Here is a 16578-nt window from a genome sequence, read left to right on the forward strand (position 1 = left end):
ATTTGCCCAGGGATAGAGCTAGGAAGTGAAAAGAGGTTGGGAAGAAAGAACGAAAGGAAGAGGTAGGCTCAGGGAGGAAATGGAAAGAATACTGTTACAGTGTGAAGATTGCAGTAAATATCACAAAAAGGATGTGCATGGATTGTTGGAAAACCAATTTGCTCTGTAAACTTTAATCCAAAAAACACTTAAAAAAAAAAAATGAAGAAAGGTATGTATCACAGTTGTATCCTTTCACCATACTTATTCATTCTGTATGCTGAATAAATAATCCAAGAAGCTGGACTATATGAAGAAGAACAGGGTATCAGAATCAGAGGACTCAATAACAACATAAGATATGCAAATAACACAGCATTCCTTGCTGAAAGTGAAGACTTGAAGCACTTTCTGATGAAAGTCAAACACGGCCTTCAGTATGGATTACAACTCAACACAAAGAAGACAAAAATACTCACATATGGACAGATAAGCAAGATCATATAAACAGAGAAAAGATTAAGTTGTTAAGGATTTCATTTTATTTGACTCCACAATCAATGTCTGTGGAAGCAGCAGTGAAGAAATCAAAGGACATTTCGCATTGGCCAAATCTACTCCAAAAGACCTCTTTAAAGTGTGAAAGAGCAAAGGTATCATTTTGAGGATTAGAGCGTGCCTGACCAAGCCATGGTATTTTCAATCACCTCACATGCATATGGAAACTGGGCAATGAACAATGAAGACTGAAGAAGAATTGATGCCTTTGATTTATGGTGTTGGCAAAGAATATTTAATATACCATAGACTGGCAGAAGACTGTCTTAGTGAAGTACAGCTGGAGTTCTCAGAATTGAGCATGGCAAGACTTCACTTCTAGTACTTTGGTCATGTTGTCAGAAGGGACCAGTCTCTGGAGAAGGATATCATCCATTGGTAAAGGGGAGGATCAGTGAATAGGAGAAAAACTTCACTGAGATGGACTGACACTGTGGCACCAATGATCAGCTGAAGCATTGCAGCTTGTAAGGATGGCATAGGGCCAGGCAGTGTTATGTACTGTTAGAATCTGTTTGTTCTCATAGGGTCCCTATGAGTCGGAACAGACTTGACAGTACCTAAGAACAGCAACAAGCTAAATTATTGGTTGGTTTTGAGAAGACTTCAGGGAATACTTTTGGTTTAATATTTAAAGATTATTACCGGACAATAGACTCAAGGATTCATCCTGCCTCCATGTTTTCAGAAAGGTGGGAATCCATGAGGCTTCGAAATTCTGTTCTGTGTTTCCCACTTTTTATAAGCACTCTTCTATAGGATATTTTTCCAAATCATTCAGTAATTATAATTCAGTTCTTCTGGTATCATGGCAAAGGAGGCAGTTGTTCATGGAGGGCAAATTTTTGTCAAGGATATTCCTTTTTCGATCTCCATCAAATTATGCAATTTTCTGCTTATGGAGAATTCTGTTACTATAAGTTTCATCAACATCAGTTTCATATAGACATGTGCCCTCAAAGGGAAACAAGGTAAAATTTCCTCTTGTGAGACAATAGAATTTTATATTTGAGAAATGTCCTTAACATTTGAAAAAGAGGAAAGGCCTCTTAATTTCTAGGAAGACAGGAAGTTTTCCAAAATAGGTAATGTGTTAGGTTGGAATCTCTAGAAAAGCAAAACCAGTAAAGGTTATATATAGATAGAGAGAGAAAGAAAGAGAGAAATTTACCATAGGAAAATGGCTCACACACTTATAGCAGGTGGCAAGTCCCAAGTTCTTGGATCAAATGTCAAGCTGGAGGCTTTTCCCAACTCATGTAGCTACAGGGGCTGATGAGCTCAAGGTTGACAGGCAGTATACCAGCTGTCGACTCCAATGTATGATAAATCCAAGATCAATGGGCCGAAATATGGATTGTTCACTCACAGAGAGTTGTGGGCAGCACAACAGGATCCTAACCCACAGAAGAGTGTCTAATTTTCTCAGGATGTCCACAAATACATTGGAAGCAGGCCATACCCCTAGGGAAACTCTCTTTCAACAGATTGCCTGCTCAAAACATGTACATCTGGTCTCATCATGGGAATAACCCACATCACAACTGCTTAAACTACTCAGAATTGTGGTCCAGCCAAGTTGACACACAACTCCAACTATTGCAGTCCACCCCTTGTCAACTTGGCAGTTGTACACATATATAATATCTAAAAAAGGACAATTATAAAGTTACATTTGCACCTAACATGATACACTAACACATGTACAACCAAAATGCATTAACCCTGTTTACATTTCATAGTTCATAACAGAAGAAAACAAAAAATATTTGATGCACATATACAATGAAGAAATGTAACAATCGCAATCCTTGTTTCTGCAACTGGTCAGATGGTTGTAGGCGATATTCAGAACTACCTTCTTCCACTATTCATTCTGTATTTCCCTTGCTCTCAACAAGCACCTCAGCTGGTCGTGTTTCTTTGTCTTGTGGAGTGACCCAGACCTTCATTCCTGAAGGGTCTGGGCCATTAGTAGTCATATCAGAATTGGGTTGCTGTAATTTTCCACTGACTTTAACCACAGGGCATACTAGTACTAAGAGACGTCCTAAAGAATCTCCTGTATTCCAGGCATATTCTTTACTTCCATAATGTAATGTCAATCCAATTTTCCCTTGGTAATCAGCATCTATCACACCAGATAGTACAGTAACACCCTTCTATGTCTGTTGATCTAGAGGCATGAGGAAGCCCAAATGGCTGGGTGGCATTCTTAACTTCCAGTTCAATGCAATCAGTATTGTGTCTCCAGGTAGGAGTGTTCCTCCCTTTGGGACTAATATCTCCAGACCCTCAGAGCACAGGGTAGCAGGAACAGGAAGAAAAAAAAAATTGAGTGGGTCACTAGGGGTAATAGTGAGTGGTACCACTCTCATTTCCACCCACTGGTTCCTGGAGCCATGAATCCTGGCTCTTGCAGAAACAGCACTGTATATTGAACAATGGTTTAGAGCATATCCAGCCTCCTGGAAAACATTTCCCCAACCTTTCAAGGTATTGCCACCTAGCTGGTGCCATAACTGTGTTTTTAGTAGGCCATTCCATTGTTCTACCAAACCAGCTGCTTCGGGATGATGGGGAACATGGTAAGACCAGTGAATTCCATGAGCATAGGCCCATTGCCACACTTCATTTGCTGTGAAGTGAGTCTCTTGATATGAAATGATGCTGTGTGGGATATCATGATGGTGGATAAGGCATACTGTAAGTCCATGGATGGTAATTTTGGCAGAACCATTGCATACAAGGGAAGGTGAATCCATATCAAGAGTAAGTATCTAGTCCAGTAAGAACAAAATGCTGTCCTTTCCATAATGGAAGTTGTCCAATGTAATCAACTTACCACCAGGTTGCTGGCTGATCACGCTGAGTCCATATTGTGGATCCAGTGTTGGTCTCTGCTGCTGGCAGATTGGGCACTCAGCAGTGGTGGTAGCCAAATCAGCCTTTGGAAGTAGAAGTCCATGTTGCTGAGCCCATGCGTAATCTCCATCCCTGCCACCATGGCCACTTGGTTCATGAGCCCAATGAGCAATGACAAGAGAATCTGGGGAAAAGCGATGACTAGTCTCCACTGAATGTGTCATCCTATGCACCTGATTGTTAAAGTCCTCCTCTGCTGAGGTCACCTTTGGGGGGGGAGGCATTCACATGAGACACAAATATCTTTATTCCTTTGGCCCATTCAGAGAGATCTATCCACAAACCTCTTCTCCAGAGATCCTTGTCACAAATTTTCCAATTATGCTCCTTCCAACTCCCAGATCATCCAGCCAAGCCATTGGCCACAGCTCATGAATCTATATACAGTCGTATATCTGGCCATTTCTTATTCCATGCAAAGTGAACAGCTATATGCATGGCTCGAAGTTCTGCCCATTGGAAGGATTTCCCTTCACCACTGTCCTTCAACGACGTCCCAGAAAGGGATTGCAGTGCTGCTGCTGTCCACTTTTGAGTGGTGCCTGCATATTGCACAGAACCATCTGTAAACCAGGCATGAGTTTTCTCTTCCTTAGTCAACTGATCATCAGGAACTCCCCACGATGTCATAGGTGCAGACTGGGAGAGGGAAGATAATGTGACTGGAGTGGAGAAAAAGGCATTTGGGCCTCTTCCACATGCAACTTACTTGTGTCTTCAGGTCCTTCTCGAGCCCGATCTCTGATATACCACCTCCATTTAATGATGGAGTGCTGCTGTGCACCTCCAACTTTATGACTCTGTGGGTCAGACAACACCTAGTTCATCATGGGCAGCTCAGGCCTCATGGTGACTTGGTGGCTCATGATTAGGTGTTCAGTCTCTACTAAAGCATAGTAACAAGACAAAAACTGTTTCTCAAAAGGAGAGTAGTTATGTGCAGAGGATGGCAGGGCTTTGCTCCAAAATCCCAAAAGTCTGCATTGAGATTCACCAATAGCGACCTGCCAAAGACTCCAAACAGCATCTCTATCTGCTAGAGACACTTCAAGCACCATTGGATCAGCAGGATCATATGGCCCAAGTGGCAGAGCAGCCTGCACGGCAGCCTGAACCTGTTGCAGAGCCTTCTGTTGTTCTGGGCCCCACTCAAAACTAGCAGCTTTCCGAGTCACTTGATAAATAGGCTGAAGCAACACACCCAAATGAGAAATATGTTGCCTCCAAATCCCAAGAAGCCCACAAGACATAGTACCTCCTTTTTAATTGTGGGGGAAGCCAGATACAAAAACTTACCTTTCACTATAGTAGGAATATCTCAACAAGCCCCACATCACTGGGCCCCTAGAAATTTCACTGAGGTGGAAGGTGCCTGAATTTTTGTTGGGTTAATTTCCCACCCTCTAGCACACAGATGCCTCAGTGAGTCTAGAGTCATTTATACTTCTTCCTTACTAGATCTAATCAGCATGAAATCATCAATATAATGGACCACTGTTATATCTTGTGGAAGGGAAAGGCAATCGAGATCCCTACAGACTAAATTATGACATAGTGCTGGGGAATCGATATACACCTCTGAGGAAGGACTGAGAAAGTACATTTTTGGCCTTTCCATCTGAAAGCAAACTGCTTCTGATGGTCCTTTGAAATCGATATTGAGAAAAAGGGATTGGCCAGATTGATAGCTGTGTACCAAGTACCAGGAGATGTACTAATTTGCTCGAGCAATGAAACCACATCAGGAACAACAGCTGCAGTTAGAGTCACCACCTGATTAAATTTGTGATAATCCACTGTCATTCTCCAAGATCCATTTGTTCTTTCCACAGGCCAAAGAGGCAAATTAAACTAGTGTGGTGGGAATACCCACCCTGGCATCCTTCAAATTCTTAATGGTGACAGTAACCTCCAAGGATGTGGTATTGCTTTTTGTTTACTATTTTTCTAGGTAGAAGCAGTTCTAATGGCTTGAACTGGGCTTTTCCTACCATAATAGCCTTTACTGTACATGTCAGGGACCCAATGTAAGAATTCTGCCAATTGCTCAGTATATCTATTCCAATTATGCATTCTGGAACCAGGCAAATCACTACAGGATGGGTTAGGGGACCTACTGGATCCACTGTGAGACACACCTGAGCTAAGACTCCATCAATAACTTGACCTCCAAATGCCCCCACTCTGACTGGTGGACCACAGTGGTACTTTGGGTCTCCTGGGATTAATATCAGTTCAGCGCCAGTGTCTAATAATTCCTGAAAACTATGATTATTTCCTTTTCCCCAATGAACAGTCACTCTTGTAAAAGTCCTCAGATCCTTTGGGGAAGGTTGGGAGGAAGACTGACATTATAAATTTTGGGCAATGTAGTGGGGTCCTTCCTCAAGGGGACCCAGCCTCCCCTTCATTCAAGGGGTTGTGGGTCTGTAAACTGACTCAAGTCTGGGAATTGTTTGAGAGGCCTTGACTCTGTATTCTGGGATTTCATCTTAAACTTCTGGTCATGTGACCTAGAATTATTCTCTCTATACAAACCAAAACCAAACACACTACCATCGAGTTGAATCCGACTCATGGTGACCCCTCCTTGGGTTTCCAAGGTAGTGTCTCTATGGAAGTAGATTGCCCAATCTTCCTTCTGAGGAGTGCTTGGTGCGTTTGAACCTCCAGCCTTCTGGTTAACCATCAAATGCCTTAGGCACTATGCCTCCAGAGCTCCCTCCGTCTACACAGATCAAATAAATATTTAATGGGTTTGCCATGTATTCACTCCTAGGAATACCATGCCTAAGTAGCCAATGCCATAATTCCACATGAGTCAGAGTATTCTGACTACTATTTTGACTATGCTGTCCGTTATGGTAACCAAGCCCACCTTGTCTTTGTCGATTAACTGCTGCCACTTGGCCGCTACTACCATAGGGTCCAATCAGCCCCCTCATAGTTAAGTGTCTTAGTTCAATTAGGGCAGTTCCCATTGTCAAATTTGGCTTACATAAAATAGCAATCACAGCAGTCTTCAAGGATGTTGGGGCTCCTGTCACAAATTTGTTGCTCCCCATACTGGTGAAAGATGTGTCCTCTGGGATCTCCATATCTGGCTCTAGGGGTCTAATCTGATAAATCCATTTTAACATGCCAATTTCCCTAAGCTTCTGGATTCCTTTTTCTACATTATACCAAGGCAGGTCTGGTACTTCAACATGACTTAAGTAGACCACCACATAATCCATGCTTCAGTAAGCCAATTGTGGTAGTTATAGTTATGTGTCAACTTGCATGGGCCTGGTTGAGTGGCTGGGCAGCTGGTAGTAGTTAATCCCCATGATGAGACTGGCAATCAACTCCATGGTCGGATCTACCATAGCAGCTGAGTAGCTGCTTTAGGGATGTGGTATGCTTCCCATATATAAGAAGCAGTTTGGGGAATGGTCTCTAGTTTATGGCATGCTTGAACCCTGCATGTAGCCAAGTTGCTGTTCAGCAGCCTGCCATGATCTGCCGATCTCAGGACTTTCAATGGACTTGAATCAATGGCCTGCCATGTTTTTGGGACTGTGCCATTTTATTTGTCAACCTTGGGCTTGTTGGTCCCAGCAGCCAGTAGCTGCCTGAGTGAAGAGATGCCTCTAGCTTCAGTGGGCCGGGGGCAAGAAGCAGAGCTGAAGCCCAAGGTCGAGGGGCTTTCACACAGTCCCTAGGGCCTGACACTTTGAAGTCAGACTTAAAGCCATCAAAAATGTAAGAGAATGAACTCTTGTTTATTCAAGCATCCCATTTGCCACTCCTGTCAGTGTGGCACGAGGTACCCAAAACACCATCCAAATAAACTTTCTAACCTCTTGAGCTGAAACACTGAATGAAGAATCCATACTTAGTGGGCCTAAATCAATAAACTCAGACTGATCCAATACTACTTTCCTTGCACCATTATCCCACCCTCTATAGCCATTCCCACACATATTGTCCAGGTTTCTGTCTGTACATGTTAGCAAAATTAAGTAGGTCTTTTCAGGTGCAGTGTACCACCTCCTCAGTCACACTTTGTATTTCACCTTTTGGGGCTTGCTTGGACTTAAATTTAGTTATAGGTCTAGCAGCAACAATGGGTGGTTGGGGCAGTTCCTGAGAACATTCAGCGATGTCTTCCATGGCATCTACTTCAGACAATGGCCCAGCAGAAACAGTTGGGTTAACCCCATCAGATGGAGGTGGAAAGGATAATGGTTTTATAGTAATCCCTTCAGATGGGAGGGATTCAACAGAATTTACAGGCTCCATATTTTCATCTTCCTGACTGTCTGCCCATATGTCCCCATCTCAGGTTTCAGGATCCCATTTTTTTCCCAATCAATGCCCTCTGTTTTACTTCGGACACCATTCTGGGTTGGCAATTCAATGGGCATTGTAATTTAGCCAACCTTACAATAAGACTCTGTGTTTGGTTATCGGCAATATCAGGTCTGTTACTAGAATAAATAAGGTTTTCTTTCAGAGTACAACTGGAAACATTAAGGTCTTTCATGCAGCACTTGAGCTGTGACTCAGCAGCACTGAAATAATCTCTCTCTTTCACCACTTTGTCTAGTGTAAGTAGGAACAACCAACCAGCTTCCTTATACTCCTCATGCTGACAAAATAGCAGAAAAGTATCAAATATGTAATCACCCAGAGCCTTGATCTATTGGTGGTGTTATTTTGCATATTAATATTGCCACCTCAAACGATGGATTAGCAGGGCCCTCTTTACTAATGGAGACAGACTCACCAGTGCCTTTATGATTAATCAAATTGGAGAACCAAAACAGAATTGGTGAGAACCAATTTAGGAAGCCCATCCTTATGATTTTGTCTCTCTAGAACCACTCTTGGTACCAAATGTGTTAGGCTGGTTTCTCTAGAGAAACAAAACCAGTAAAGCTTATGCACATATATAGAGAAATTTATCTTAGGAAAATGGCTCAAACACTTATAGAAGGTGGCAAGTCCCAAGTTCTTGGATCAAACATCAAGCTGGAGACTTTTCTTGACTCATGCAGCTGCAGGGGGTGACAAGCTCAAGGTTGGCAGACAGTATACTGGCTGTTGACTGCAACGAATGACAAATTCAAGATCACCAGGCCAAATGGTGGACTGTTCACTCACAGACAGTTGTAGGCAGCACAACAGGATCCTGATTCACAGAAGAGTGTCTCATTTTCCCAGGATGTCCATAAATATATTGGAAGCAGGCCACACCCATAGGGAAACTCCCTTTCAACAGATTGGCTGCGCAAAACATATACATCCAATCTCAACATAAGAATAATCCACATCACAACTGCTTAAACCACTCAGAATTGTGGTCCAGCCAAGTTGACACACAACTCCAAGTATCACAGGTAACATAATTATATATACAGCTGTGCAAGGACTTTGGTGGCATACTGATGGCTGCTAATCAAAAGGTCAGTGGTTCAAACCCACCAGCCATTCCATGAGAGAAATATGAAGCAGTCTGTTTCTGTAAAGATTTACAGCCTTAGAAACCCTATGGGGCAGTTATACTCTGTCCTAAAGGGTCCCTATGAGTCAGAATCAACATAATGGCAGTGGGTTTCCAGCTGTGCATTTTAATTCCCCATCTGAAAAATAAGCTTTTACTCTGAAATAAAATTTACAGCCTTTAACTGGTTTAGAAATCAAATCTTTTAGCATCAATTTCCTTATTCTTCAGGGTTCTTAAATGTGGGTAGCCTGATACTCCAGTATGTTGAGCACAAATCAAATCACTGATTATGCTGCCAAAAATGTTCAGCTATTACTTTGAAAAGAGAGTGTTTGTGAATGAATTAAGTAGATTTTCTGGTGTCTTAGAAGAATAAACAACAGGTTATTTATTTATTTATTGTGGGAAGCAAATTAACTAGATGACTGTACTCCCTAGATATATCATTAGTTCAAAAGAAATTCAGATCAAATGGACTACACAAGGCCCTCTCTTGGCATAACTGCAGAGATGTAAAATTATTCAAAAATCTCTCTCATGCATTTCAGTGCCCTTGTCTCTTCCTTTATTCTATCCAATCAGGAAAACTAGCATTGCATCAATGGCCCATTTCTATCTCTCCCTCAAACACACACACACACAAAGAGATACACACAGAGACACACACATGGACAAATACAAACTTCACTCCTATCCGTGACCAACGTTCTGGATTTTTTTTCAGGTTGAAGCTCTAGTTTTATCTTCTTTAACTTTCATTTAGAATAATGATAAGCTAATAATAATTAATGGTATATTAATGTAAATTAATCCTCCTAATTTACCATACAAACTTGCTGTTGTTGTTGTTGTTGTTATGTGCCGTCGAGTCGGCCCCGACTCATAGCGACCCCTCCTTGGGTTTCCGAGGCAGTATCACTACGGAAGTAGGATTGCCCAACCTTCCTTCCGAGGAGTGGCTGGTGGGTTTGAACCGCCAGCCATCTGGTTAGCAGGTAAGTGTCTTAGCCACTATGCTACCAGAGCTCCTTATACAAACTTATTACACACAAAGATTTATAATTTAATTTTTTTTTTTAATTAAAAAATGACTTGATGAAAACTTCATGTGCCAAAGAAGAATGAAATATTTGGAATTGTGGAGACCATCTCTGTGCTTAAAATCTCATCATATGAGCAGCGTCCTGTGTGTCTGGCCCAACATACATGATGGGGTTTGGAGGAGGAAGTGGGAATTTTACCGGAAAATGCCGAGGGGTTGATTCCTCCCCCCTGAATGGCTCTTATTATTAGATTACTAAATTTTTAGATTATATTCACCATGTCATTGCTCTGTTCCCTTCCCTGATATTGATGTGGTATGCTAAGAGGATATATTTATATTCCTTTTCTCCTTGCATCACTAAGGGACCTAATTCAAGTCTAAGTTTACACATAAAGAGAATGGACAGTAGACAGACACACTCTAGCAGTGCAGTGGTTGAGCACTGGCTACTAACCAAAGGTTGGCAGTCTAAGCCCATAAGCCGTTCCACGGGAGAAAACTATGGCAGTCTGCTTCCATAAAGATTAGAGACTTGAAAACCCTATGGGGCTGTGTTTTGGTTACCTGTAGTACTGCTGTAACAAAATATAATAATTGGAGGGTTTAAAACAAATGGGTTTATTTTCTTACAGTTTAGGAGGCTAGAATTCCAAGTTCAAAGTGCCAGTTCGAGGGACTGGGTAAAAGTCCCTCAACCCTGGGCTTCAGCTCTCCCTCTTGCTTCCAACCCACTGAAGCTGGGGGTTTCTCTTAACTCAGGCAGCTGCTGGATGCTGAGGCTGACAAACCCAAGGTCAATGAATAAAATTGCACAGGCCCAAGATTATCAAGCAACATGACAAACTGCTTGTTCAAGTACAGGAATAGTCCCAAGATCTGCAGACAATATCGCAGGCTGCTGAATGAAGACTCATCTACAGGCAGAGTTCCAAGCATGACAAAAAGCTCCAGAGACCTTTCTCAGTGTGTCTTCTTATGTACTGAAAACAGGTCACATCCCTAAGGCAGCTACTTAGCTGCTCACAGTAGATTCCACCATGGAGTTGATAACCAGTCTCATCACAAAGAATACTACATCCAGCTGCCCAGCCACTCAATGAGGCCCAACCAAGTTGACACATAACCTTAACTACCACAGGCTGTTCTACTTATCTTACAGGGTCACTATAAGTTAGATTTAACTAAATGGCAGTGGGTTTAGGAGCACCAAGAAAGCATGTGCTTCACAAAACAACACTCCATTCTACTTCAATTCTATTTCCAGAAAATAAAGCATTTCTTCCCATAGTCAATAATTAAATTGAAAATACTTGGAACTTACATGACAGGGTAACACATTATTCTAACTTCACAGTGATGAACAAGTGACCAAATGATTCAAGCCCTAAAAGAGTAAGGGCAATGACAACAACAGAGTAGGTGAGAGATTAACGGTGCCAAAATTCACTTTCATCCAAATAACGTATTTTCAATGGGCAAACACGGGGGCAATACTGGTTTATATTCCTGTAAGCAGTGGACAATGAACTCTGGTGTGCAATCTTTAAAGTGTTCAGCTGCTAACTGAAAAGTCAATAGTTTGAACACACCAGTGGAAAAGACCTGGCAATCTGCTCCTGCAAAGATTACTGCCTAGGAAATCCTATGGAGCAGTTCTACTGTGTCACATATGGTCAATATGAAATGGAATCATCTCTTTGGCACACAATAACAACAACAGGCATTGGATATGAGCTGGCTCTATTCACATATGTTGACTGACATGACTAACCAAATAACTTTATTTTTGAGTTGTAAGTAGAATAAGAAAAATAGCTGATTATGTAACAATATGTTTACTCTTGGAACAGCAGTAATATAGAAGAACATGTTTGGAACGCGGTCCTTGTATATCTGTCCATGTATTTGAATAAGTAACTTCAGTCAATCATTAATTATTTCTGATTTTATTATTTCAAAGAACAGACATCACCCCTGTACAATGAAAGCATTTCTTCCTGACAGGATAACTAAAAGCCCAGAAATAGAAATCTTTGTTCACTTGTCAAATTGGGATAAAATACCATTTTGAGAGTGCTGAAAAACAATACTTATCCCTTCAAATTTGTGTACAGTGCTTTAAGAAGAAAATCAAGTTAGTTGTTTTCTAATCATAGCTTAAAGCACTATTGCTAGGGAAGAGTACACAGTTCCTATGAAAAAAATGTAAACCATGGAGAAAACAATGCAGCATTCTAGATTTAGATTTTGCTACACATAATCAGAACTCAAAGTGCCCATGTTTGCTAACAAATAAGTGTATAGACACTTAGACGCCTACACAGATATTAATTAATAAAAAATAAGAAGTAATGTCAAATAGCGTATGATGTCAGATACTCAGGTATATCTCCCCAAGTAGACTACAATGTGATCAGAGCAAATCTCATTTTGTCACTTGGCTTCCAAATCATTACTTCTAAGGACCTCTTGTCCCACAGATTTCCTTGTGAAAATCAGCCCCTCTCTTTATTGAGATAGAACGATCTAATGGGGGATTTGCATGGAGAGACAGATACACCACAATTATCCCCTCCCAAGCCCCTGTGTACAAAATCACCATTCCAAGTCCCTTCCTGCACTTTCTAAGGTACTTCCCCAATTATCTGAATCTCTGAGGCTTTAAAATTCAAGTGTTTGTGTTGGTTATTTTTGGTTCCAAGTAACAGAAGTCAACTATATCTACTTTTAGCAAGAAAAAAATGAATATGAAGGGAAAAAATCATCTTGTGGAAAAATGAGAGATGTATTGGGGTTGTGGTAGTTAAGGTTGTGTGTCAACTTGGCAGGGCCTGGTGGAGTGATTGGGCAACTGGATGTAGTATTCCCTGTGATGAGACTGGTAATCAACTCCATCGTGAAATCTACTTTGAGAAACTGAGTAGCTGCCTTAGGTGTGTGGTCTGCTTCCTGTATATAAGAAGAAGGCTTGAGAATGGTCTCTAGCCTTTTAGCACACTTGCTTGGACCCTGCATGTAGCCAACAGCCTGCCATGCCCTGCTGATCTTGGGACTGTCAATGAACTTGAATCAATGGCCTGCCATGTTGTTTGGTAACATTGGGACTGTACCTCAACCTTGGGTTTGAAAGCTTCAGCAGATAGCTGTTGTCAGAGTGAAGAGAAGCCTCCAGATTCAATGGAGTAGGAGGCAGAGATAAAGCCCAAGGTTGAGGGGCTTTCACCCAGCCCCTAGACCCTGGCACTTTGAACTCAGATTTAAAGCCTCCAAACTGTAAAAGAATAAACTCCTGTTTTTTAAAGTCATCCATTTGGAGTATCTTCTGTTAGAGTGGCACTAGGTATCCAAAACAGGGGTCTCAGGCAAGAGTTGGCATCAAAAATTGAAAAGACACCAGGAACACAGTTCACTCTCTCTACTCGTTTGCCCTCTGTACACTGACTTGAAATAAGCAGAGAATAGAATACTCTTCTTCCAGCAGCTTATGAATATACACCTACTCCATTTGAGAGGTATGAGAACTGGAATCTGAAACCCAAATGCAACAATTCCAGGAAGAGAGATTCCAATGGAACCAGGAACAGAGATTCCAATGGGACATTTTTGTTATCGCTTCTAATAGTAACATACTTGGCATAGTTGACATGTGGAAAGAATTTTAACACATCCTTCCTCTTATATGCCAAATTATTTTCACTAGTAAACATGAAATAAAACAAATGATTGTAATGGCCAGAAATTTTTCAACCAGTGAATTTCTTTTTTTCTTTGTTTTACAGAAATTTGTATATATAATCATACAAGTAAAAACAAAAATCATCTATAAAAATAAAATAAATATTAGAGTCTAAAAAAAGGGATAAATGAAATCATACTGTTTAATGATATCAATGACTGTTTAGAAAAAGAAACACAACACTAACACCTGCATATTGTCCTGTCATTGTTAAGAATAAGAACATTAAACTTCTTGTTTTTGAGTCTTCTACACATTTATCGGTGACATTTTAAAAATTGATCTTTTTTATGTTAAGGTCCAATAGATAGCAAAGCTAGAGTCATCAATTTTTCTTTGTTCATAATTAATAAAATTAATTTTGTATTAATTTCAATTTCTAAAATTTATTTTATATGAAAGAGCTTAGCTTATGATAAAATAATAAAATTCTCAAAAGTCTGGACAGTTTTGGCATCGTTTAGAGTACATCCTTGCAGATAATCTGCTTGTAATTCTATGATGGCTCTATATAACTGATAGCAATGCAAGATAATTTTTTTTCTAGGTACATGGAAAACTTGCCCAAATCCACTGCCATGGAGTCAGATCTGACTCATAGCGACCCCTCCTTGAGTTTCCTAGGCGATATCATTACGGAAGTAGATTGCCCAACCTTCCTTCCGAGGAATGGGGTTTGAACCACCAGCCTTCTAGTTAGCAGTCAGATGCCTTAGGTACTACACCACCAGAGCTCCTAAAACCTGCCCAGTAAAGGTTTAATTGACTTCCTCCCAACTCTTCCTTCATTTGCACATTCCTTCTAATATTCAAGAGCTATAGATATATTCGGGAGCTCTGGAGGCATAGTGCCTAAGGCATTTGACTGCAAACCAGAGCACTGGTGGTTCAAACCCACCAGCCACTCCTCAGAAGGAAGGTTGGGCAATCTACTTCTGTAGTGATACTGGCTCAGAAACCCAAAGAGGGGTTGCTATGAGTTGGATCCGACTCAATGGCAGTGAGGTTTTTTGTTTTTGTTTTTGTAGATATATCTACTTTTTAAATTTTCCTTTGAACTGATTATAGCATCTTATGGATTACTTCATTAGTAATGAGTTAAATGTAATCTTTAACATGTGCTAATTTTATATTTACATGAGTGTTGTAGTTTTACATTTATTTTGAAAATTGTCCTTTAAAACAGATACACTAGGTTGGAGGAAAATCATGAGATCAGTTTTGGCAGTGTTAAGTCTTAAGTGTTTATTAGGCAACTGAAAGAAATGTTGAGAGGATAGTAGGATTTATGATTCTTATTTGAAGGAAAAGTTTGATCTGTAGCCATGTCTTGGAATGATAAGAATCTAGATTATATTACAGGAGTTAAAATATAGGGAAAAGATAACAAAGGATTAAATCCTGTTATGCCATTGCTGTGACAATGGAAGATCATATAAATATATTTCAATTTAAACTATTTACAATATCAGTTCTTAGACATAAGTCCCTAGTTGCTTCATATTCAAAATTGTGTACTATAGGCACCATAGAAGATATTCAGTAAATATTTCTTGAGTTTATCTATTCATTCATTCTTTATTCTATCAACATATATTGAATTAAACATCATCTATCTCTTTTTGAAGTTTAAATATTTCAACTCAAGATATAGAATTGGTTAGAATTCTTGGCATGTGTTTGTATTTCATTGTTCCTAGGCTTTCCTGTAGGATTTTGCAGATAATTCTATTTCCACATAAATGACTCTTTCTCTTGGAAGACTGCTTACATTAGCTTTGCTGGCACACAATTCTCTTACTCTCTATATGAAGCAGATATAATTCTATTTCATTGTCATTATTCCAAATATCACCTTATATAATAAGTATGCATATAATTTTTATACCCTATCAAGCTGGCTCTTTATATACCTGTCTCAGCTTTTTTTCCACCACTCATCTGTCAGTTTGTTGTACTGTGATGCCTTGTGCATTGCTTTGAGGCTGGAGGCTATGCCACCAGTATTTCAAATACCAGCAGGGTCACCCATGGTGGACAGGATTCAGTGGAGCTTCCAGGCTAAGACAGACTCAGAAGTAAGAGAGCATCTGCTTCTCAAAGTATTGGCCACTGAAAATCTTATGAACAGTGGTGAAAAACCCTCTGATAATATTATTGCAAAACTATAAATAATTCTGAAATATTATCTGACATCATGATAGAAGATGAGCTCCTCAGAACAGAAGACACTCCAAATACGGCGGGAAAGAGCTGTCGCTTCAAAGTACTAGAGGGGAACTTAATGATGTGGATGAAGTAAAGCTCTCAGGACCTCCATTTACTGGTGTAGTATGACTCAAAAATGGGAAGAAACAGCTGCAAACATCCATTAATAATCAGAACATGGAACATACAAAGTATGAATGTAGGAAAATTGGAAGTTGTCAAAAATGAAATGAAAAGCAAACAGCGCAATATCCTAGGCATTACTGAGCTGAAACGGACTGGTTCCAACCATTTTGAATCAGACAACCGTATGATCTACTATGCTGAAAATGACAAATTGAACAGGAAAGGGGTGCCATTCATTGTCACAAAAAATGTTTCAAGATCTATCCCACAGATGAATGATGTCAGTGATAGGATAATATCCACACTCCTACAAGGAAGCCTTCATAAATTTAAAAACATTGAAATACTGCAAAGCATCTTCTCAGATCATAATGCGATCAAATTAGAAATCAACAACAGGAAGACCAACAGAAAAAGAGTAAACACATGGAAACTGAACAACACCATCCTTGAGAAAAACTGGGTAAGAGAAGAAATCAAAATTGAAATTCGAAAATTCCTTGAATCAAA

The sequence above is a fragment of the Orycteropus afer genome, unplaced genomic scaffold (assembly GCF_000298275.1).
Source record: "Orycteropus afer afer isolate SDZICR_OR568_19922 unplaced genomic scaffold, OryAfe1.0 scaffold00161, whole genome shotgun sequence".
NCBI classification, from domain to species: domain Eukaryota; kingdom Metazoa; phylum Chordata; class Mammalia; order Tubulidentata; family Orycteropodidae; genus Orycteropus; species Orycteropus afer.